At 43.6% G+C, this 25,718-nt stretch overlaps 1 protein-coding gene and 1 long non-coding RNA gene across 2 annotated transcripts in view; one reads left to right on the top strand and one right to left on the bottom strand.

The window, feature by feature from the left end:
• The window catches only part of FOXO3 (forkhead box O3), a 153,755-nt gene that overhangs the window by 53,558 nt on the left and 74,479 nt on the right, over positions 1-25,718 (bottom strand). The window lies entirely within an intron of this gene.
• Positions 2,514-25,718, top strand: part of LOC146359401 (uncharacterized) — a 40,420-nt gene continuing 17,215 nt past the window's right edge. The window contains exons 1-2 of the long non-coding RNA XR_014786645.1: positions 2,514-7,501; positions 24,738-24,825. This is a non-coding gene — a long non-coding RNA (uncharacterized LOC146359401). The remainder of the gene's footprint in view (positions 7,502-24,737; positions 24,826-25,718) is intronic.

The following is a 25,718-nucleotide window of genomic DNA, read 5'->3' as shown; positions in this document are numbered from 1 at the left end:
ATGAAACCCTTTCATTTAGCCAGCCGCAAGAAATGGTTAAAGCAAACTAAGGCTTGAGGTTGTAGCGCTGTTGTGTAAGCTAAAGGGGGGGGGGGCAGGGATATTTAACTCCTTGGCACTGCCAGTTATGGCTTTGCTGTCTTCTAGATTACAAGAGATGAGGAGCCTCGGAAATGTAAAATAACCTGGAAAAATGGAACCTTCACAAAAAGTTATCAGAGATACTGTTGAGCTTAAAAAATAAAATTAAAATTCTAGTCAGCAAGATTCCCCCATATTCTTTCCTGTACAGCTTTCAGTTGACAGTAAAATAAGATACCGGCTTGTGCAACTGCAGTATGGGGTGGAGGTCTTTTGCAACTTGACATTTGGGGGAAGGGAGGAGAAGCAGTAGGAACATCCAGGGCTCAGAGGAACAGACTGAACAACAACCTCCTCCATGCCTTTGTTGCTGCTGGAGCCTTTCAGAACAGCTCCAGATGGAGGAAGGGCATATGAGAGATCAGCATTGTCAACCCCAGCAGCCAGGAAACAGGGAGAGACTTTGGTGTGAAAAGAAGGCAGGACTGCCCTGCTATCCATTTGAAGGGAGGGGAGAATGTAGTAGTAACTCTCCCGGTGAGAGGGGGGGAGTCAGTTTAGTTACTTGGAGGCCCAGTGTGATTTTGGAGGATGTGAGGTTTGGTTGTTTATAAGTTGGTTATACCCAACTGTGTGCTTTGGTTTTGCACATTTCTGGTCTCGGTGTAGCTGGCCCCTCTGCAATACTTAGGATCGTTTTGACACCTTTGAATCTAGCACTTCTTTATATTGACAGCTGTAAATCTGCGTCCTATTTCCTGCACTGGACACTTTTGAGGAACTGGCTGCTGATTATATTATTTATTCATACCTGACTGCACTAGAAAGTGCAGAGTGACTATACCCTGACTTCTGTATTCTAACAATTGAGATATAATATCAATTGATATCATGCTTTAATGATTGATACTGCCTACTTGGTAATGAATTTAAAATGTTATACTGTTAGTATTATTAAAAGGAGGTGTTTATTTGGATTTCTACGTTATGTTCTGACATGTTCTGACGGTAGACTATTTATATTCATGATGCTCTTTGGTCTATTCTTGTTCTTTTATTGCTGTTCTTGTATTGTGAGCTGCTTTAGGCACAATTATGTGGAAAGTGGCATACAAATAATTAAATAAAAAGGAACATGGGGAAAAGACTGGTTGAAATAGCAAAGATATACAAGGCTCTCTACATGATGCCACCAAGATTAAACAACATATTTCAGTGTTAAGAAAACAAATTTTAGAAGCAAAAGAGAATGGATTAAATCCAACGTCCTGTGAGTGGACTTCTGTTTGTGCAATGGGGATTCCCCTTGCTCTCCTCTCCCCTTCAGCCCCCCAAATCTGCTCTGGAGGATCCCCCAACCCTTTAGAGCAGATTTGGAGACACATAGGGCATTGCAGGGGAAACGAAAATCAATTCCTCAGTAGCTACATTTGCACATAACCATGAGCCAGGAATCCTGGCTTCTTAAAGCACAATGTCCACACAGCTCATTCACTCCAAATTCACTCCTCCCACCGCCATGAGCAGGTAAACAAAATAGGCATGGATAACTCAGTGTTACATCCAAACCTGGGATTATGATTTATTGTGCCTGAACAAGCCAGGATTCACAAGGCATCAACAAACTCTGTTTTACAGCTGGTTTACAATTCTGGCTTCTTTGGGCACAAAAAAAAACATGATCCCGAGTTCAGACATAATACTAAGCTACCCATGCCTGTTCTGTTTTATCCATTCACATGAGCAGAGGGAGCAAAAGGGCTGTGTGTACCAGCATGAAGCTTTTGCACATTTGGTTTAACAAGCCAGGATTCCAGGCTTATTATTATGTGCAAATGCAGCCACTGTATCTAGCAATGTCTTTGGAAAGATAGATTCCGAAATGGTGGACCTTCCAGAAGGTCATAGCAGCTTTGACTGAGGAATCAGAATTGCTGACAGACGGCATTTGAACAAAGCTTTTGCTCCTTTGGTGCATTCTTGAAGCAAGATAGTTGGGAACTTCAGCTATTAGTTTGTCCTGAAGAGTCATAAGCTTTCGGATAATCTTAACATATGAAAATTTTAGGAATATACAGTATGCTATTAGGGTCCTAAAGTGCTGTGTCATGCAAAACATGTGATCCAGAAAGCTAAACACAGCCAACCAACCAAGTCTGGTTGCTCACAAGGGACTCAGTGAACTTCTTTGTTTTGCTGCCTGCCTGGAACTGCAAAAACAGAGGATTGTCAAGCACCGGGCATGTTATTTACTAGGTCACACAAACTGTGTAGGCCTGATGTGGCAGATACATTGCTTGTATTCACTTCCTTTTCTATCATATTTCCATCTGAGCTTCTGAAGTGATGGAAACAATTATACAGCTATCAGGTTGTCTATACAAAACCTTCAGGATTTTGGAGGGTATTTTCTTTCTTTTTTTCTTAATGGTGAAGACCATAAAAATACTTTCCTTTGTTTCCCACATGCAATCTTTTTCTATACTACTTCTGCAGAAAGCAGGGGCAACATTCTAAAGATTTCAGAATAACCTATGTAGACAGAAAGCCTGGAATATACATTAAAAAGCAAAACTAAACTAAGAGGGATAGCGTTTCCACCTCCTGCTAATCCCCTTTTGAGAAAGCAGAATATTTGCTTTTTATCACCCTCATCGTTTAAACTTCCCTTTTCAAATATACAGTACCAGAGTTGTATGCTTCAGAATTGCTGAGTCAAAGCAAAAATAGTCCAAGCAATTAAAATGAAAAAGGGGGAAGGAAGAGAACCACAGTCACAGAACTTCCCACCTGCCACATACTAAACCACACCACAAATTGTGAAGCATGCCGCAAAGAACACGGGCTTCTTCTTCATGGAAAAGTCCCAAGCCTTGTTCTTTGTTTCCTTCTGTATGCAGACAGACAAGACAAAAATGCCTCACCACGGGTTTAGTCATCTCAAAAACCCACCGAGTCTTCCATTTTGTCTGTTTCAATTCTTTTACGCAAGAACAACTCCTGTTTTAAACTGTAGCATTTGAGTGGGAGAAAGCAATGAAGGGGGTTTCTATGCGGGAGTGTGTAGTGTTAGTGTTTATTTCACTGGCAGTGCAATCCTACACAAACGTACCTAGGAGTAAGTCCCACTGAACTAAATTACTTCTGAGTAGACATGTATATAAATTGTGCTGTTATGAGTACTGTGCTTTTAAAGAACTCGATTCCATGCATTCTGGTATGGAAAGCAATCTGTGTTTTTTTTAAAAAAAAAATCCAAAATGTTCTAAATAATGAAAGGTGCTGTTCATGTGGGAATTATACAAGGGAAGTGTGCATTGGATGTGAGTTCCAAATACCATCCTTCATTGGTAAATGTGGAAGGGGGTGGGGAGGAAGGATACAAATGATAACCTGCTTCACATGTGCAGTTTTCCTAAGGAACTCTAGGGACTAGTTTTGCAAGAGGGCTAGGGATTGCTATTAGAGTTCTCAGGGATTCCCCTGGTTCACAATATATATAGGCTTTAAACTGGTTTAAATTTGGCGGGTAGACAAAGGAAGAGAGAAACAAGAGGAAAAAAGTAATTTCTGAGTCAATAAAAGAACACTTTGGCAAATGGACAAAGGAAAGAAACCATGTGTGCTGCTATTAACTCACACCATTCTTTGCAGTCTTGCTAAAGTTAACATATTCCTGTCTTTTCACTATTAGGTTCTCATTACCACAGATCACCTGCAGTTACTACATAATAATTTCAATTGCTGTATTTCTCTCTCTCTCTCTCTCTCTCACACACACACACACACACACACACCTCAAATTGCATGGAGAAGTCATGGCAAAAATTGGCAAGGCATTCATTTAAAACCATCTGCTGCTAAAGCATTTCAGCTTGAAAAATGCAAATGGCCAACTAATCAACTTCAAATGATGGCTAGGTCAGGGCAGGAGATGGGGAGGTGCAAAATCTTGAACTACTACTGCTGATGTACATAGCATCTTTATCTCTTGTTCACTATGGCTTGTAGTTGCTTGCTATCTCAAAGAATGAATTGCTGTGAATTATGTCTGTTTATCTCTGAGATAGGGCATGTCCTAAGTCACCCAGTCACCCCTGAATATAACCCTAAAGGACTGAAGACGACAAATAAAACCTTTCTTATTTTTAGCCAACATGTCAGGAACCTCTTGACAAGTCTAGTTGTGTCCATTCTAGCAGTTTAATATAGCCTTACTGCTAGAATGACTACGGGAAGTATATCTACTAGCACAGGGTTTCCCTTTTCCTAGTTCTAGATTCATGGAAACTTTTTTATAGTGATTCCAGCAAGCTTGACTGTGAGGTGGGCCAGGCAGAGATGCACAGACTTGCCCTAGGTCACTCATTACCGAATCTGGGCTCTGTATCAAACCAGAATGGCTTCTTGGACAGTAGAAGTCTAGGGGTATGCCCTGATGCAGAAATTACAAAAGATTAATGCCAAAAGCTATATTTACTTACAACCACAGAAAGTGTCTACCCCCAGCACACATACATTTTGATGCCAGAAATTTATTTTGCCAAAAAACATCTTACTCCCAAAATACTAAGACTACAACCCTATGCAAAGTTACATCTCACTGATATCAGCCTAGCTCTAGCTTATACTCATTCCTAATATGGTAGAGTTCTAGATTCAAGCTTTTTTTTTTTTTAAAGAAGAGATGACAGAACTATTATATAGTCCTGACATCCTAATTTTCTACGTTCCTCTGGGGAGGTTTCTTCTTCTTCTTCTCCTTCTTCTTTCAAAATAAGGTAAGAGGGAGAACCTTCACCTACATTTTGAAGCCTACATTTCATGAAAAGCTATACCACATAAATCAGCTGAATGTGTAGCTTGTCTTGCTGAACCCCTTGGGATGTGAGGGGGAGCCCATTGGGATGTTTCATTTACACCTGTATTAAAAATGATAAACCATGTATTCTCTTGTGTATTCCCTCCCTCTCATCCCTTTATGTTCTTTTACAATGGTTTTCAAAATTATATACTTTATGGATACCCTTTCCACATCAACCAAGACCCACTTCAATCTGGCGTTTGGCCTGGTTTTAGTAGGGAAACAACCTTGGTCCTGATAGATGGCCTCTGTTGGGAAAGAGGCAGGAGGAGTGTGACTCTGTTAGTCCTTCTTGATTGCTCAGCTACTTTTGATATCTACAAGCATGGTCTTTTTCTGGAATGACTATGAGTTGGGAATTGGAGGCACGGTGATATGGTGCTTCCACTATTACCTGCAGAGCCAATTCCAGGTGATGGTACTGGGAGATTGCTGCTTGACCCCATGGCACTTATGCTACAGGGTCCCTCAGTGGTCCACTTTGCCCCCCCATGCTCTTTAACATCTATATGTCATAGGGAGATTTCGAGTGAGATGCCATCTGTACGCTGATGACACTCAGCTCTGTTCCTTCTTGCCATCTGATTCAGGTGAAGTCCAGGGAAGCTTTCCCACCATTAGTGGTCCTCTTATTAAAGAATCGATGATAAGCTTCCAAGGTTCCCCAGAAACACTTTGACTTAATTTGTAACCGCTTCAAATAGAGTAATTTGATTAGTAAACAATTGTCTCCCCTGAATGTGTCAGGTTTGATGGAAGTGGGGAGGAGACCATATATCAGGAGTGGAGAGGTTTCAGGCTTGCATGATCTACTTTTGTTTGTTTTTTTACTGGAACCCCAAGATCCACTAAACAGAGCCTGGTGCAAAATATAGACACTTAGCTTTAAAGAATTCTGAGCCCAGGAATTTGTCCTGAGTACCAAAACTGAATGGAACTCACAGTCCTTCCACACAAAAATGCATTAGAGAGATTCAGAAAAACAAGTATGAATTAATATTTTTGCGATAACACTTTAGTTATTGATATTTCAACAGCCTTTGTCATATGAACAACAAAATAAAATAGAAACGTTCTGCTCCAGTAAACTACAATGTTTGAAATGTTTACATTTTTCTTAACCCAAGAAAACACACCCTTGCTGGGTGAATTAGATAGGTTTCCCAAACCTTATCCTTACAGAGACACTCGGAGAACTAGGCCAGAACATGGGTATCTATCCATCACAGACCAAAGCCAGAACACCCTGCTATTGGCTCATGCCAAGTACTGCATTACTAGACCACAGAAAGAGAGAAAAGGATCCCTTCTTTCCATGTGGACGTCAGAAACCTTTGCATGAAAATGGAAGGTGGCACAAAAAAGGAGAGTTAAATATAGGAGAGGATTCACTGGACATCTGTACTGGTAATTCTCACTTATGGCACTACATCAGCCTTTCCCAACCTGGTGTGCTCCAGATATGTTGGACTACAACTCCCAGCATGTCCCAGCCAGATGCTGGGAGTTGTAATCCAACCCATCTGGATGGCACGGCATCAGGCTGGGGAAAGCTGCACTACACTAATGTAATGCAGTCAATGGCTAAGCAAATATGGTACTCATTTTTATGTTTTTAAAAAATCAGAAAATGAAAGATATGTAAATTCTAAAAGTAGTAATGCTAGCTATCTGGATGACTCTTTGCAGCTGTATTCTAAATGTATTGTTCACACTTTGATTTATAGCTTCTCAACTACACTGAGCTACAGGAGATATTACTTACCACCCTGTTACACAGCACCACAACAAACTGCGTTTCTGAAAGGAGAGCTTAATTCAAGTAGTTGAAATTAGCCTGTAAATTTAAAAGATGACCCGCAAGAACAAGGGCTATAAATTTGTTTGGGATACAGAGGGGAGAAAAAAGATTCCATTCCTTCTTTCTGTTTATGAACTCAGAGCAAATGACCTGAATCTCCCCTGTGGCCTTCCCCACAGCCTATACCTTAGATTATTCACTTCTTAGTGAAAACACCACCTGCCATATGGACAGGAGATTAATTGCACTGCATTTGCATTAATAAAATATACGAGTGTCAGAACTGCCCTGCATCCATTTTCTTTGTCGCTGCTGTGTTTGAATATGCTTGTGTTGAAAAATCTTCAAAATGCATCCATGTGTCGAATAGGAGACTGTCGCATACTTTGGACTATTGTTGCAAGAGGACTCTATGCGCTTCTAAAAAATCCTATCTGAGTTCACATGTATACCTTCAATGGCCTGTTGTTTTCCAAACTTTGGAAGATTTTGCCAATGTTTCTCAGATGAATTATGTTGAATTCTATGTATCACAGAATACATTAACTCAGGAAAGTGAACAGCCAGAACACAAGATGTCTTGTTATCTGCTAGTAGACAGCCATGTACAAAAAAGCCGAATCATGCTATCTCCCGTTTTCAGGGGAATGAATTGCATAATTTGAACATGTGTGCACATAGGTGTCTGCATAGGGTGCCTGCTTCACATCTCACATTTGGGTGTATGGGAGTAGGAATGTCAGCTCTACTACCAGGTGAATAGGACCTTCAACCCAGATAAGTGCTTGAACTGTACAGATATGCTATGACTTGAACTGTATAGATATGCTGTATCATACGCCATGTGTAGTCTGTGGTTCTGTGATTGCACACACTACATAAGGAATGAGTATTCTGTGCAGAATTCGATATGCAGAGAATCTTAGTTTTCATTTAAAAGTAGAATGCTCCTTACTGGAAGAAGTAAAAGAAAACATCCAAAATTAAATAAGCTACTACGTGCACATTTCCTTATTTTTCATCTTTTATACAGACTGAGGAATCTAGTTTACAGGATAATCGGGGTTACAATTTTAATTCCCTATCTATCTATCTATCTATCTATCTATCTATCTATCATCTATCTATCTATCTATCTATCTATCTATCTATCTATCATCTATCTATCTATCTATCTATCTATCTAAGCACAGAGTATACACAGCCCTGGCAGCTTTCCCATACTTTTCGTGCTCCCATCAGTTAGAAGTACAGGAAGTACCAGGGGAGGTGTGTGCGTGAAGAAGGGAAATCAAGCATCCTAGGAATAAAAAGTAATTGGTTTGGGTCCTAGCAAGTGGTGACTCCTGCTATAGACACTGCATGGCCAATACTGGGCCTACAACTGCTGCCATCGCCAGAGTAGATTGGCAAGGAGAAGGCACGGTTGCCATTATTGTCATGGCGCTACAGGGGTTGGTTGTACGCCAGCAATACCTATGCTACATAGGTGCATCCTCAAACCCACCTGTGGATATGTGCTGGTGCAAACACAGCCTTCTTCATTATTCAAGAATAAAGAACCAAGACAACAAACTGTCTGAATTAAAAATGCTGTGCAGCCTTCCCCGCCAGATGTGTTTGGACTATGTTTGAAATAGCTGTGTTGGCTGAGGATGATGGGGGTTGTAGTCTAAACACAGCCAGAGGGCAGATGGCCGATGGAGTTTCACTGCTCTCAAGGAGTCACTACATTGCACCTACTTTGTTTGTGATTAGTAAGCTGGAGGGAGGAAACTGATAGGTAGAGGTCTTCAGCCTTTTAAAACTCAGGATCCACTTTCAACCCCAACCCAAATCATGAGGCCCACTTTTAATCCCTGAGAGTGAATGACAATCTTTGTCTTTCTCTGTTTGTCTTCCTCTCTCTTTCCCATCCCAAATCAAAAAGAAATGCTTGAAATGGTGCTAGGGTATAAACCAGTTATGGGTCACAGTCTAAAGAACTGAAGATCAGTTTGTTAGAAGACCATGCATGCCACATTTTTTAAAAATATGACAATGATCTCTAAAGCTTGATCACATCAATGCAGCCATCAGAGACATTTGGTGTAGCACCAGTTTGATCCATTGACTTCTATGGCTTTGACGTTGCTTGTGGTATAAGGAGCGGGGGATATGTGTGTCTCAAACTGGACCACCCAGCAGTCAAGACCCAGTGCTCTGCTGCTGATGAAAAACTGGCTGATTACACATAGCAGTGCAAGAACTCCATGGAGGTTGTAGTGATTGTCAGATGATCCCCATAGGCTAATCCCTGCTCACCTGGGCCTATCAAGCCCTGGACTCCTCAGTGCCGTCTCATCAGTCTGAGCAACCTGTCACTATGAGTAGCAGCAGGTGAGGATGACACCTGGCTCTGTGCCTTGCCCTGCTCTATCTCACTGTCCTCTCTGGAGCGTGACCTTCATCCAGGGCTGGCTCCAGGTTTTTGAGGCCCTTGGGCAAGGCACCCACAGTGGGTCCCCTCCTCAGTGCGTCTACCTTCTCACCACCATTGTCACCAGCTGCTATTGCTGCTGCTCCTCTTTCTCATCATTGCTCCCGCTTGCTTGCTTGCTTGCTTGCTTGACAGGCAGAGAGCCAGGGAGCAAGCAGGCAGTGGCATCTACTGCTCCTCCTTCTCACTCCCACCACTGTCTGGGCTAGACTGAGAGGCAGATGAACAAGGAAGTTGCAATGGTGGAAGAGCAAGTCCTGATGGCCCTTGTTAGTGGGCACCTATTGGGGTGTGGCATCTGCTTGGCAGGTGCCCAACCATGCCTACCCTTGATGCTGGTCCTGCCCTCGGTCCAGCCTTGTCTACACCCTGCCTCTGATCCCTAGGAGCCTGATCTACCTTCCTGGAACCTGACCTGTGGCCCAGCTATGACTACGCCCCTTTGTCTGGCCCCTCAGATCCTGATCTGCTTGCTCCAGCTTCAACCATTGCCCTTGTCTCAGCACCCAACAATGGGGAGCAGACCCTGGCTATGGCCTGAAATGTGGCCATACCTACAGTCATCATGTATCTCTTGTAGTTTCACTGTGGCCACAGCTAAGGGCTTGTTTAATAAGCACTGATCTGGGAAATAACATGAGGAATACTTATTTGACTCAGACCATCATTGCCAGATGTTAAGTTTTCAAGGCTGCTAAAAGTAACGTTTTCCAATGCCATGCATAGTATTTTCACATACTACTGAGAAATTCTGTCTTACTTCAGTTGCTATATACAAGCAAGCTGCATCAGCTGCTAATTGGTCTGTGTATTCTGCCGGGCTTTTGTAACAGACATATAAAGAAGACTTCACCCATTTGGATAGGTGCCTGAATCCTAAATCACTCAATTGGATAGTTGCCTGTACCCTTAATCTGCATCTTGAAATAACCCAATGCATGAGATGCAAAAAGAATGAGAGCTTTGTGCACCGTACATGCTTGTAGGTGAGCTCTTAATACATTCCTCTTCCTAAGCAATGCCCTGCACTTGAGACAGAACAGGGAATGAACTCTCCTAAATGGAGCAATGTTTATTACACTAGAGCTGGGTGATTCACAGAGTACAGGATGTGCCCAATTACAGTGTATTTTCCCAATCCTGTTTCATAAACTCCTATTACACAAGTCTGCGTATGTGCAGCATTTATCCTTTCTCACTTGTTCATTAATGCTCGTTTCATGCCAGACCCTCCAATTTGCCTACTGGAAGAAGCACATGCTAACTATGCCTGTGCTGCTATAGTGCAGAAATCAAGCAAAACAAATGAACAAGCAAGAAAACAAAAACAACAAACAAAACAGATGCTGACTTTGTAACTCATGTGACATGTACCACTAGTTTGCCATTTGCCTGTTCTAGCTAGCTACAGCTTTCCAGAAATCCAAATTAAAACTATAATTCTAAAGATATGTATGGTGCTATATCCCAAACCAAAAACACCTGGTTGCCTAACATGAAGAACTGCAATGATTGTGTGCTCTTTCCAAGGTAAATAATTATACAGGACTCTGGTTTATGGGACAATAAAGTCACCACAGAAATATGAAGTTCTGTAGAGAGAGAGCATGAGTAAATGTCAGGGAAACAGGGGAGACGTCAAAGCGTTACATTTTCAACACCAAAACAATAATCATTTTGAGTAAATAGAGACTTTCTTTTACAGTAAAGGTGCATGATTAAAGTAGTTTGGCTAATAATCACACTCTCATGACTGCAGATAATGCAGTGTGCAGGATAGGCTCATGTAGGCCTTTGCCTTTAGCCATAATCAAGAGATATTAACCTCTCAGTGGAAAAATGCTGCATGAGGTGCTGTAGTAAAACAGTGACAGAAGCGAAGTGGGACAGGCAAAGGGTTCGTATTAAACAACAGTTATGCAAGGAATAACTTAAGACCTGAACACAAATGGGCTGATTAACATTCATGAAATGAGACTCATCAATCCTCTACATAAAAGTGAAGCCAAAATTTATGTCACAATTCCCTACTCAACGGCACTGCAAGCGGCAGGAGTCCAAATGGGTCGCTGCAGAGTCACCATGTTCTATAGTCAACCATTTGTCAAAGGAGCAAAATTATCTGATAAATGCTCTTTTTATTCAATCCACAGATAAATAAAGGCTGCATTGTTGTTGTTGTTCAGTCGTTCAGTCGTGTCCGACTCTTCGTGACCCCATGGACCATAGCACGCCAGGCCTTCCTGTCCTGCGCTCTCTCCCGGAGCGTGCTCAAGTTCATATTCATTGCATTAGTGATGCTATCTAGCCATCTCATCCTCTGCCGTCCCCTTTTCCTTTTGCCTTCAGTCTTTTGCCTTCAGTCCCAGCATCAGGGTCTTTTCCACAGAGTTTTCTCTTCGCATTAGGTGGCCAAAATATTTGAGCTTTAGCTTCAGTATCTGTCCTTCCAATGAGCACTCAGGGTTGATTTCCTTTAGGATGGACTGATTTGACCTCCTTGCAGTCCAGGGGACTCGTAAGAGTCTTCTCCAGCACCACAGTTCGAAAGCATCAATTTTTCGGCGCTCAGCCCTCCTTATAGTCCAGCTCTCACAGCCATACATTACTACTGGGAAAACCATAGCTTTCTGCCATTAGGGTGGTATCGTCTGCATATCGGAGGTTGTTGATAATTCTCCCAGCAATCTTAATTCCGACCTCTGATTCATCCAACCCGGCATTTCTCAGGATGTACTCTGCATATAAGTTAAATAAACAGGGTGACAATATGCAGCCTTGTCATACTCCTTTCCCAATTTTGAACCACTCAGTTGTTCCATGTCTAGTACTTACAGTGGCCACAAGACTGGAAAAGGTCAGTTTACATTCCAATTCCAAAGAAGGGCAACGCCAAAGAGTGTTCAAGCTACCGCACAATTGCGCTCATTTCACATGCCAGCAAGGTGATGCTCAAAATCCTACAAGCTAAGCTTCAGCAGTATGCGAACCGAGAACTACCGGAAGTACAAGCTGGGTTTCGAAGTGGCAGAGGAACTAGAGATCAAATCGCCAACATTCGCTGCATCATGGAGAAAGCAAGAGAATTCCAGAAAAACGTCTATTTCTGCTTCATTGACTACGCTAAAGCCTTTGATAGTGTGGATCACAACAAACTGTGGCAAATTCTTAAAGAGATGGGAGTACCAGACCACCTTACCTGTCTCCTGAGAAACCTGTACGAGGGTGAAGAAGCAACAGTAAGTACTAGACATGGAACGACTGAGTGGTTCAAAGGCTGCATTAGAGGATGTTAAATATCACCACAGCTTGGATCATAAAGCAATGCGCAGGTGTCTTGGTTTGAGTTTCAAAAGAAGGTGCTTCATTCAGGGCCTGGGTGGGTTGCTGTGGTCTGTAGGAGTTCCATCTCTCTCTGCAGGCTCCCTGTCCACCTGATTACTGGTCTGGAGTGTTTGCACCTTGAGCTGGGCCAGTGGGACAGACTAGGGATTCTGTTGGTGCACCGCCCACCCTGCTGCTCAACACTCTCCCTACCTGAACTGACGAAGATGGTCTTGGGCGTGCTGTTAAGGCTCCCCAGACTGTTATTCCCAAGGGATGTCAACATTCATGCCAAGGAAACCTTGTCTGGGATGGCTCAGGTTTTCATGGTCTCCCTGACAACCATGGGACTGTCCCAACATGTCATCAGCCCAACACATGTAATGGGGCATGCTCTATGCGTCATCTTTTCAGCTGGACCTGGCGATGGTGATCTGAAGGTGGGGGACTTTGAATTGGTCCATTTGTCATGGTCAGGTCATCACCTGCTGAGGTTTAGACTTGTAGCAGCTTTTCCTCTCTGCGAAGTTGGGGGAACTACTAAGATGGTCCACCCCTGGAGGTTAATGGAACCGGATTGTTACCAAAAGGCTTGGGGGGGGTCCCCACTTATATAGCTGGCTCTCTTGTCGAAACCCTGGTCAATCTGTGTAATGCAGAAATGACCTGGGCAGTTGACACAATGGCACCTGAGTGCCCCCCCAGAGTAGAGCTCATATGGTTCCATGATATACTCCAGAATGGAGAGCAATGAAGCAAAATAGGAGACAGATTGAGTGCAGATGCCAGGATGCAATCATCCTAGAGAGTGAAGTCAAGTGGGCCTTAGGAAGCATTACTAACAACAAAGCTAGCGGAGATGACAGTATTCCAGCTGAGATATTTCAAATCCCAAAAGATGATGCTGTTAAAGTGCTGCACTCAATACGCCAACAAATTTGGAACACTCGACAATGGCCACAAGACTGGAAAAGGTCAGTTTACATTCCAATTCCAAAGAAGGGCAATGCCAAAGAGCGTTCAAACTACCGTACAATTGCGCTCATTTCACATGCCAGCAAGGTGATGCTCAAAATCCTACAAGCTAGGCTTCAGCAGTATATGAACCGAGAACTACCAGAAGTACAAGCGGGTTTCGAAGAGGCAGAGTAACTAGAGATCAAATCGCCAACATTCGCTGGATCATGGAGAAAGCAAGAGAATTCCAGAAAAACGTCTATTTCTGCTTTATTGACTATGCTAAAGCCTTTGATTGTGTGGATCACAACAAACTGTGGCAAATTCTGAAAGAGATGGGGGTACCAGACCACCTTACCTGTCTCCTGAGAAACCTGTACGAGGGTCAAGAAGCAACAGTAAGAACTGGACATGGAACAACCGATTGGTTCAAAATTGGGAAAGGAGTACGACAAGGCTGTATATTGTCACCCTGCTTATTTAACTTGTACGCAGAGTACATCATGAGAAACGCCGGGTTGGATGAATCACAGGTCACAGATCACAGATACGCAGATGATACCACCCTAATGGCAGAAAGCAAAGAGGATCTAAAGAGCCTCTTGTTGAGGGTGAAAGTGGAGAGTGCAAAAGCTGGTTTGAAACTCAACATTCAAAAAACTAAGATCATGGCATCTGGCCCCATCACTTCCTGGCATATAGAATGGGAAGAAATGGAAGCAGTGACAGATTTTATTTTCTTGGGCTCCAAGATCACCACAGACAGTGACTGTAGCCATGAAATTAAAAGACGCTTGCTCCTTGGGAGGAAAGCTATGGCAAACCTAGACAGCATAGTAAGAAGCAGAGACATCACCTTACCGACAAAGGTTCGTATAATCAAAGCTATGGTTTTCCCAGTAGCAACGTATGGCTGTGAGAGCTGGACTATAAGGAAGGCCGAGCGCCGAAGAATCGATGCTTTCGAACTGTGGTGCTGGAGAAGACTCTTACGAGTCCCCTGGACTGCAAGGAGGTCAAATCAGTCCATCCTAAAGGAAATCAACCCTGAGTGCTCATTGGAAGGACAGATACTGAAGCTGAAGCTCAAATACTTTGGCCACCTAATGCGAAGAGAAAACTCTCTGGAAAAGACCCTGATGCTGGGAAAGATTGAAGGCAAAAGGAGAAGGGGACGGCAGAGGATGAGATGGCTAGATAGCATCACCGATGTAATGAATATGGACTTGAGCACACTCCGGGAGAGAGCGCAGGACAGGAAGGCCTGGCGTGCTATGGTCCATGGGGTCATGAAGAATTGGACATGACTGAACAACAACAATTTGTTTGTGGTTTATTATAAATGGTGTTTACGTGACTTGCCCCCAGGTTAAGAAGCTGGTCATTAGTGAAGCAGAGGGAAGGTGTCTCTTCTTTTAATTCTTGAGTATGCAAGCTTTGTACAGCTAAAATTACCCTTCAATTTAGGGCAGGATATTAGAGATTTACCTGTACCTTTATAAAGGTAATAAATCTGGCCCAGTGGTTCAGACAGAGGCCTCAGTGTACATGATTCATTGTAGGAAAAAGCTTGTGTATCACTGCTTAAGAAGTGTAATGAGAGTTTTGCATGTAATGGGGAATTGTGGGTTAATTAATCCATGAATTGCCAAGCACAAGTGGAAGTGAGCAAATGTGCTGCCTCTGGCGTGCTCATCGCTTCTGCTCTCAGTAAACAACCTACGATTGCCCTGTTCATAGGTTGCTAGCGTGGCATCTGAACCTAGACACTCCAAGTTGTTTAGAAGTTAAACAACCCAGAGTTAATCCATCAACAAATCATAGGTTAACTCTGGGATTTTTAACCCCTAAACAACCCAGAATATCTGTGTTTGGATGTCACAATAACAACTTATGAACAGGGCAAACAGTTTTCTGTTAACTGAAAACAGAGGCAACAACTGCGCTGGAGGCGGTGTGCTTGCAAGGATGGCAATTAGTGGGTTAAATGAATTATATCATTGCAAATATATAGATCAGGCATCCACTACTTGCAGCAATTGCTCAAATGTTAGCCAGCAAAGTGGGAAAAAATTGGTGTTGGAAATTAATCTGCATGACATAGGTTTAGTATTTTATTCTATGCTACAGCTTCAGGTCATTCACTAGGCCCCTGTAAATTCTTCAGTTATCGTGTCCATCTAAGTCAGGGGTGAGCAATCTTTTTGGTCCCAAAGGCTTGTACAGGGGCTGCACACATGTGCGTGTGCACACACATACACTCTCTCCACCACACCTGATCCTGATCCAGATTGTTAGGAGGAGGGAGACGCTGTAACCTTGTCTTTCTCCCAGTGATCCTGAGCAGGATGAGGGACACCTACAAAGAGCCACATTGACAGCCTCTGAGGGCCACATGCGACCTGGGGCCACAGGTCAGCCACCCCTGATCTAAGTCATGAAGAGGGACCCAAGCCTCTCACAAATGTTTGGCTATAGGCATGAGCCTTCTATCCTATGTCAAAGTCTTTTGTAAGTGTTACCTCCGACCTTTTCAGATACGTGTTCATAGGGCCAGGGCTGGCCCTACCATTAGGCAGTGTGCAATGGTATGACTAAAGGGCAACAAATGGTAAATTCCTTGGTCTATTATTGTATTTTTATCACCGTGGGAGCTGTCATTTAGTTTTTCTGCCTCCAGCACCAAAATCTCTTGGGCAACCTTTGATGGAGACACTCTAACATGGCACAGTTGATAATTATCTGACCATCTTGAATTTCGCACATCTTCATATACTTCAGTTTTGTTTTAAGAAAACCTTTGTCTTGAGTTGGCTGGAGTGAGGCTGACTGAATATTCATGAGACACTTCAGTTCTTGGTTTCTATTGTGGTCCATGCTGTAAGCTAAGAGCTCATCTGCTAAGGAAAATTATTTTGTTTTCAAATGTTGTGAGACCTAATAAGCCCAATTCCTCCATGAATCATCCAAAGGGGCATCACATGTAGAAAGAAGCTATAGGGACATGGAAAAGCCTATGCATGTATGCCTCTACACATGGAGGTTAACAAGGCTTCCAGGATTCATGGAAAGCCTACATGCATAGAGGCTTCTCCCTGCAAATATCCATGCCTAACGTATGGATGTTGGGGTGTGTGGGGAAAAAGTCAGATGATTACAGGCACAGAGCCACAGAGCCATAGCCCTGAAATCCCTTTCTATGCATGAAGGGTGCTTCAGAAAGTGAGCGAGAGTTCAAAGTCGCATCTCTTTCAGCTTTGTATGGTGTAGTGGCTAGAGTGTTGGACTAGGAGCTGGGAGATCCGGGTTCTAGTCCCCACTCGGCCATGGAAGCTCACTGGGTGACTTTGGGCCAGTCACAGACTCTCAGCCCAACCCACCTCACAGGGTTGTTGTTGTGAGGATAAAATGGAGAGGAGGAGGATAATGTAAGCCGCCTTGGGTTCCTTGCAAGAGGAAGAAAGGCGGGGTATAAATGCAATAAATAAATAAATAAATAAATTGTATGCAGTTCCCTAGCCATAATTGAGTTGATGTGCTCTATAGCAAAAAAACAACCACCACCCAGGGACAGGCAGTACTGACTTCATTAGAATAGAGTCTGATCACCCATTAAGGGGTTTTGGTGGCAAAAACATCATTCCAGCCCCCAGAGTATAGAGAGGCCTCAGAGAATACACAGGTTGGTAATTTCTGTTACAGGATCTAGTAAAACCCAAGTAAAGCATGTGCCTGAGTATAGAAGCCCAGTAATTGATGTGGGCCAGCCCAGCTCAAAATCGAGTCTTTGGCAAAGAACCCATGCTTCAAAGGAAAAGCAAGATCTTGTATTAAAGCAGTTGTGAACACTCTACTCTAGCTATTCCCTAACCCAGCCTTCTCCAACCTGGCACCCTCCAGATGTGTGGGACTACAACTCTCATGTCAGATGTGGGCCAGCTGGCTGGGGTAGCTGGGAGTTGTAGTCCTGCACATCTGGAGGGCTCCAGGTTGGGGAAGTCTGCTCCAGTCCCTTTCAGTTCCGTAACACAGTATCCGTAACGAAGTATCCCAGACAACATCCACAGAAATATCGGACATCCAGCAAAAACCTTCCCGAAGCACACACAGTGCTTCCACAAGCAGGATACAATTCACCACAGATTCCTAGTATGTTCAAACCATATTTGACTGTGGTGGAAGAATGTGCAGCAGACGTTTTCTCTATATGAAGCCCGATTATCCAAATCTTTTGTTTCCTGGATTCCCCCCAGTCTTCCCACAACTGACCCCAGTCAATTAAGAAAACAGCATTACCACTCACTACTGCTGCTCCTAGGACAGCTGCATACATGGGTTAATAGTGCATAGCCCTACTGGGGAAATCTTGGGAGGTTTTTCATCCTGTGTATAGTTTCTGTTATCTCTGCAAATGTGATCATTACATTATCAGCAGCGTTAGTGTTCTCGTGAGAAAAGAGATTACTTTGCCCCAAGAAATCTCCTAAGAAAACGCAAAGGCATTCTCCTCAATGACCTTCTCCATGAAACTCCCCCTCCAGTGAAGGCTACTCTGCTGCACACTAAAAATAGCTAAAGGTAAACCTTTCCCTGCAGGGAGGTCCTAAACAAAGACGGCTGCGCCATATGCCTGGAAGGAATTATTTGTCCGTAACATCTCAAAAGCATTCAGACAGAGCAACGGAGATACACTTGTTTTAATGCTTCTCCCTCCCACTTCTTGGAACTGGTATGACGGCTGAACATTGTGCCCTGAGTGCCCATAGCCATTAAGAATTTGGCATGCAATTTCCTGCGAGAGAATCACTGCAACAGAAGCTGTCCTTTCTCAGCTGCTCATCTCTCATCAGAAAGTGAAAAGGGTGGCATGGTAAGAAAGCACCTCTTGGTTTGCGTTCCATTTTCAGACCACGCTAATAACACAACCTCCATTTGTACAGCATTCTTATTGAGACTTCTGTGCACCACGATTTTAAAAGCACTTCACGTTGCCCTGTGGTCACCTTTGGTGACATATGCAGGACACGGAATAATGGGCTCAAGTGGCAGGGAGCCAGATTCCGGCTGAACACCAGGGAAAACTTCCTGACTGTTCGAGCAATACGACAATGGAACCAATTACCTAGGGAGGTGGAGGCCTCTCCCACACTGGAGGCATTCAAGATGAGGCTGGACAGCCATCTGTCAGGGATGCTGTGACTTAGAGACTTGCAGTGAGCAGGGGGTTGGACTCGATGGTCTTGTAGGCCCCTTCCAACCCTACTATTGTATGATTCTATATTCAGGAAATACAATTCAAGGTGCTGGTTGTCATCAGCCTGCAAAGCCTTGACCAGACTCACTTATATAGGATCTTGCAAGTTCAGAATGAAGATCTCCTCATCTAGGATCCTGCCACCAGATCCCTATTGATTTTTTCTACTTCACCCAAGGATTGCCTTTGGAGAGAGTGCTTAGTCTTTCCAACATTTCCCTCTTTAATTTTTTATTAATGTGTTACATTGTATCCCACCTTTTCCTCCAACGAGCCCAAGGTGGCGTACATGATCCCCTCCTCTCCATTTTATCCTCACAAGAACCCCATGAGGTAGATTAGACTGAGAGTCAGTGACTGGCCCAAAGTCACCCGGTGAGCCTCAAGACAGTGTGGACTTGAACTTGGATCTCTCAAGTCCCAGTCCAACACTCTAACCACTACACCACACATTGGCTCTCTCTTTCAACCAGCAATACAACTTGTGTGTGAGCATGTGTTCAGAGCATTTAAACCAAAAATGGCATTTTTATTAATAAACACAGAGAGCTAAAGGCATTCGTAGATGCAGGAAAATTAGCAAAATAAACCAAAGGAAAAAACAATGTCTTGTTTTTAAAAGTCTGCATCTGGATCAGAACCATGATGGATCACAATTCCCCTGGATGGGCAATTTCTGACCCCACCCTCAATGCAGAAAAACTCTATTTTTCTAAACGTCACTTTTTCCACTGGCAGAATTTTCCTTTAGGATTCTTGGACAATCAGGCAGGGAATGGGTAGAGTGGGGTGGGGGGTGCAGCAAGGGCAGGTAAGGGCTGTGTCCCTTGCAGATTTGAGACCAGTTGGATGGAGACCTTTAGCATTCAATCTGGTTCTTCCAGGTGTTTCATTAATTGTGCAAGGCAAATGGGGCAAGAGGATTAACGATCTCTCAGGACAGAGATATTCTTTAATTATCACCACTTAGCTGGGCATTTATCTCTGGAAGGAAATGTATTGTGACTGAAGGGACAATGGGTGTCTTAGGCTGACTGCTGTTTTCTGGAAAGTGACTCATTCGCTTAGTCTCTTGAAAAATCTTGGGGCCAGTTTTTATTTTTTATAGACTATGAAATCAAAATCCAGCCCAAAAGGAGGTTCTATCTTACAATGATTACAACCTACAAAGCCCTAAATGGCTAAGACCCAGCATACTGAGAGACCTCCATTATGACCAGTTATGATCTCTGAGATCCATAAGCAAGCCCTCTGAATGAGACCATCCGTGCATCTAACTCCTCCCACTACAGAGTCACCAAGAACGTTTTGGAAGTACTGTAGGATCTGCCTGTATGGGCTGGCCTTTGGGGCTCCGGTTCATTTACTCAGCATGAACCTTTGAATGGGATAGGCTTTCCATCTAGGCCAGTTAGAGGTGGGAAAGCTGCAGCCCTCTTGATGTTGCTGGACTACAACTCCATCATCCCTGACCACTGGCCATGCTGGCTGGGACTGACAGGAGTTGGAGTCCAACAACACTGGAGGGTGCAGGTTCCTCACTCCTGATCTAGATAAAATTGTAAATATGGATTAAAACAGCAGCAAACCAACGGAGATGTAGCACCTTCTTGTACAAAGTGCATGAAATTCCCAACACACTTGAGCAGAACAAACACAGGCCCTTTTCCTTTCCTGCACTAAAATTGCCTATGCTACCCAATGCAACCTCAACAGTCTATAATCCACTTTTATTGAATGAGCCGCCTTAATGAACAACAACAAAACAGTGAATAATCTTTAGCATTATAGAAATGTGTTCAGTTATGGAATTAAAGTTTGCAATCCATCTTGCTCTTGTGATTTCTCCTACCAAAGGACAGTAGCAGGAAATTCTTGTCTAAATTCTTCTTCGTGAAAGTTAGAGAAATAGAAGAGCAACAAAATTATCTCCATGGTTAAATGAGAAATGTGCCTTGTGATGTTTAATTCCCATTAAACAGTGCCTCCCCCGACCCACCACTTTTGAACACAGTGTGAAGGCCAGTGGAAAGAAACAATGAAACCATAGCTAATTTAGGGAGCAATCCTATGGCCGCTAGTCAGCAGCTAGACGGCCAGAGGATATGTGGATTTCCGGGAACCAACTTCGGAGTCCGCACTTCGAGGTCGGTTCTTGGAGAACTGACCTTCCCCACCCCTTCCATGCTGCCTCGCATGGTCCCGTGCTTGGAAGAGGAGCGCGGAGTGGCCAAAATGGGGTGTTCTGGGGCAGGGAAGGCGAAAATGCTGGTACGACACATCCTATGTGTCGTCCGGCAGCCTCCTCCCCCGCTCCACCTTCCCACGGCTAGACAGCTGAAATCAGCTCTCTAGCAGCAAATGCAGGGCAGGAGAAGCACGGAGGGAACAATCCCCTCCGTGCTTCTCCTGCCCTGCATTGGATAGGCAGTCGCCTCCGGGTTCGGAGGCAGCCCCCTATCCCCATAGGATTGCACCCTTAATTGGTTTGGTATATAAAATTGCTATCTGATCACTTATTATCACAGCTCATTTTGCCTTATGATCTACAAGTCACTTCAAATTCTGTTTTTAAGGTATACTCGAACCCTGAAAGTGGTTAAGTTTGTATACTTAAGTATACAAACACTCACTTGGTGCTACATAATGTGTAAAGCAGCCTTGAGGCAATTACTTGACGATGTAAGTTGAAAGCCTTTTCCTAGAACTACATCAACTGTTCATAAACTCTTTTTAATATGCTGGTGTATTAAATTGTGTCAAGGGACAAACCACATGTGATGCTCAGTTGTATGTAAATTTGCATTTAACTTTTTTTTGGGGGGGGGAAGCAGCCAGAGGAGAGTACACTATTCAGAACACAGAAGGGGAGAGTAATGACAAGGGGAAGTGGCTCCTTAACCCTTTCCCCTTTTCATTATTTTCTGCTCAAAATCCATGTGACATCTTTCTTCAGTCTTGAAAATGCGCATGGGGAAGCAGTTGGGCGAAGGCATTTTCAGTGCTAAGACAGCCAGAGGGGAAAGGCACCTCTGCTTCTTATTAAAAGCAATGTTGGGGCAAAGTCACAACTTTGTATTGCCTCTAGCCCTAAGTTTTCCTGGAGGCTATTTTGAGTGCAACAATATTCCAATACAAACCACAGTTCCTTGTCAGAATGAGTATATCACCAGCATATAAATGGGATTGAATGTACTTTTGCTGCATATACATACACTGTCCTCCACACAACAGTCCTGCAGGGGAGTTCAGTGGTATTATTTATTGTTTTATTATTATGTATTTATTTTTATTTATTTACTACGCAGATTTTAATACTGCTTAATTTAATTATTTATTTTATTTATCATGCAGATTTATATTCCACTTTCCAGTGAACTATCAAAGTGGCAAACAGAAATGATAAAACCATAAAATGTAACAATAAAAGTACAATCATATAACTATACTGGCTGGGTCACCTGCTCAGGGAAAACCCGCACAAAGAGGTGGGCCTATTATCCATAGGTTGCAGATGGGGAGTTAATGCTGAGAACACAGTGGCTGGGTTCGGATGATCAGCGGGGAAAAGAAGCCATGGTGGCTTCTTTTCCCTGCCCTGTGCATGCTGCTCATGCCTCCGCCATTTCCCTAATTACCCTTACTGTGGTGTGGATTGTTGCATCGGCTGAACCCGTTGAGGTGTGTTTCAGGGATGGCTCCCAAACCAACCTGCAGTTTACAAGGTAGTTTGGAAACCACCCCCACCGTGCACCTCGCCAAGTTCGGATTACATGACAACCCGTGCCACAGCAAGGGTAATTAGGGAAATGGCAGGTGTACAAGCGGCAGGTGCAGGGTGAGGAAAAAAGCCACTGTGGCTCCTTTTCCTCCACTGATCATCCAAACCCAGCCAGTGGCTTGCTTAGGGCTACCTAATGAGTTCAGGGCCAAGGAATTAGGCATTCTCAGCTCACCAGCAGTGGTATAGTGGTAAATTTTGACGCGTAGGCACTCATCAGAGTACGACCCAAGGAAAGTCTAAAAATGCAGGCAGCTGTGTTGATCCATCTCAACAAACAAGTTCTAGAAGTTTTCATCTCCAACTGGAGCCATTCTTTTTGTAAAGCCAATGGCTATTAATTGCCCATTCAAGATGAAGCCACCCAAAACACTTTGTATTACAACAGAGATCAATTCCTTTCCCCACAGCTATTGTGAGGATTGCAGCTAAACTCAGAGGGAACAGGAAAATTTGAGGCGAGGGAGGTGACTTCAACATCTCTGCTAATAAAAACAGTGCTGGCAATGTGTCCCTGTAAGCCCTGGGTCCACTACACCACTCCCTCTCTTAGCTACTACACAACAGCGTGTACTACAAGTGGCATCAACCACCACTTGAGACAGAAACTTGCCACTGCTCATGTTTCTCTTTTCTTGAAGAGCTTCAGCAATATTTTCTGTAGCAGCAGGTTGCTGCTATGATCCTTAGTGGCCTTAGCAGAGTAAGTCATTGTTGCTGCTGTGCTTTTAAACTGCAAGCAAGACGTCAGGAGCACAGGAATAGACTGGCAAAAAGTCTGGCTGAACTGACTCTGGCAAGAACTGATTAACTACAAGCTTCAATTACCTTCTTGGTACATAAATACACAAGTACCCTGACAGACAGTAACTAGATCAGTTGTACAGCAATGCAAACAAACAGTAAATATGCCATTGCAATTAAAGGGACACACGTCTCATGGTTAAATCTATTCATTCCTAAAGATCTGTGCTGGCATGTCAGTCTAAAGTGCCAGAGAGGTGAGTATGTCATGCATCCCAGTCCAGAGTTTGTTCTGACACACATACACACCACTAATCTGCAAGTGGGATCCTACATTCATGCCCATGGAGGGAGCATAATCCACACACACTCAAGCAGGGGAACACCTAGAATTTTGAGAGACTGTTGTGAGAGCTCTCACAAAATGGATGCCATGGGGGGGTTGCTCATTCATAAAATGGCTGTTATGATGGCATCCCCAATTGCAAAATACCCATTTCCCATTAGGTCAACTGGCCAGCCTATAGGAAAAGTAACTTCACCAAGGCCCTAAGTACAAAGCAAAGATGGGGTCTGAGTGCTAAAACACAAAGAACAGTCATTTAGCACCCAAATAAAGGTGGTGCTGGGGGTAGCACTTTGCTTTACAGCATGCCAGCCTCCCAGTTATTTTTTTTTAATTTGAAAAATCTTAAGAAATAAAATTAAGGGAGCCAAGCGGATGTTAAGAGAGGTCTCTACAGACACCATGATGGAGACCCCAGCACTAAAGAACGCATCTGGGGATTACCTCCTTCCACTAAGATGGATGTGCAAGCATTTATGGTGAGGGAGCTCTCTATGTCCAGAGACATTAATGATCATTGCAGCAGGGCAACAGCGCCCTGTTCTCTGCAGGCAGAAGGTGTGTTAGTTTTGCACACTTCCTCCCTCGATATAAATATTTCAAAAATGAGTTTGACTTTACAGTAGGCATTTCCCACTCATCTGCACTATTCCATCAGTTCCGGCACCTCAAGGTTAGAACTAGGTATTATAAGAAACGTTTGGTTGCTTCCGAAGACAACGGCCCCATGTTTTCTTACTTATTCTCACCCTGTTTCCTCTACTAACAGAGAATGGATGATGTGCTCCAAGTCCTCCAAGTTTCCACAACCACACAAGCAGCAGTCAATGGAGTGGGTTGGACAGCCTGTTATTATTATTATTATTATTATTTAATAGATTTATATACTGCTGAACATATTTAAAAGCATCTCTAAGCAATTATTAGACATTACCAGGAGGAAGAGAAGTTGTGACACTACTGTATTTGAATGGCAGCCATGTGTCTCCCATAACACTTAGTTCTCACCTAAGACTTGTTTCTAACCAATATATTTGTAGTGTTCACCTTTTTGACCATAACGCTGTGGTCTTGTTTAATTTATGGCACCTTCCACCTTTTTCTAGGTCCAATGCAAGAGGTTCATTTTCCCTACAAAGCCCTAACTGGCCTGGGACCAGGATACCTGAAGGAACTCTCCTCCCATATGAGACTGTAAGTCAGTTGCATTCATCTTCAGAAACTCTGCTCAGCATTCTGCCACCAAGAAAGATTCGATGCAAGATATGAGGTGGCACCCTGATCTTGAAACTCCCTCCCAAGGGACATTAGATTGGCTCCTTCGGTGATCATTTTTAGGTGGGCAGTTAAGACTAAGTTCTGGAAGGGGGCAGGTCCCTTATGTGAGCATCACCAACATTCCCCATTCTAGAAATGAGCACTTCTGCTCATTTCAGATTGCCCCAGGAAGCGCATAGTTGCCGTTGTGCGAGTGGTGGGGGCTGCTTGCGCAACAGAATCCACAGGACTAGCCATGTGCAGCTGGTCACCATTGGATGCTGCCCATGGAAAGCTGCCTTATACTGAGTCAGACCCTTGGTCCATCTAGCCTAGTATTGTCAACAATGACTGGCAGCAGTGGCTCTCCAGGGTTTCAGGCAGGTGTTTTTTCAGCCCTACCTGGAGATGTCGGGGATTGAACCTGGGACCTTCTGCATGAAATAATAAATACATGCATACAAGTCAAATGAAAGTTAAAGAAGATTTTCTTCACAAAGAAAACTACAATCAACAATGGTGTGCCACCAGTATGGTGGCACTCAAATTAACAATTATTATGCGGTGACTCCCCTTAATGGATCACTGCCTTGTTGTGGCGAAGGGGCTTGCGTAACTCAGTGAAGCCATAAGCTATGCCGTGCAGGGCCACCCAAGACGGACAGGTCATGGCAGAGAGTTCTGACAAAATGTGGTCCACTGGAGAAGGAAATGGCAACCCACTCCAGTATTCTTGCCAAGAAAACCCCATGGAACGTATCACAAGGCTAAAAGAGATGACGCCGGAAGATGAGCCCCTCAGGTCGGAAGGTGTCCAATATGCTACTGGG

Source organism: Heloderma suspectum, chromosome 1, assembly GCF_057233095.1.
Source record: "Heloderma suspectum isolate Gila_16-S chromosome 1, 16-S_ref, whole genome shotgun sequence".
NCBI classification, from domain to species: Eukaryota; Metazoa; Chordata; class Lepidosauria; order Squamata; family Helodermatidae; genus Heloderma; species Heloderma suspectum.
Note: the sequence above shows the minus strand (reverse complement) of the source record. Positions and strands in the feature narration are given on the sequence as shown.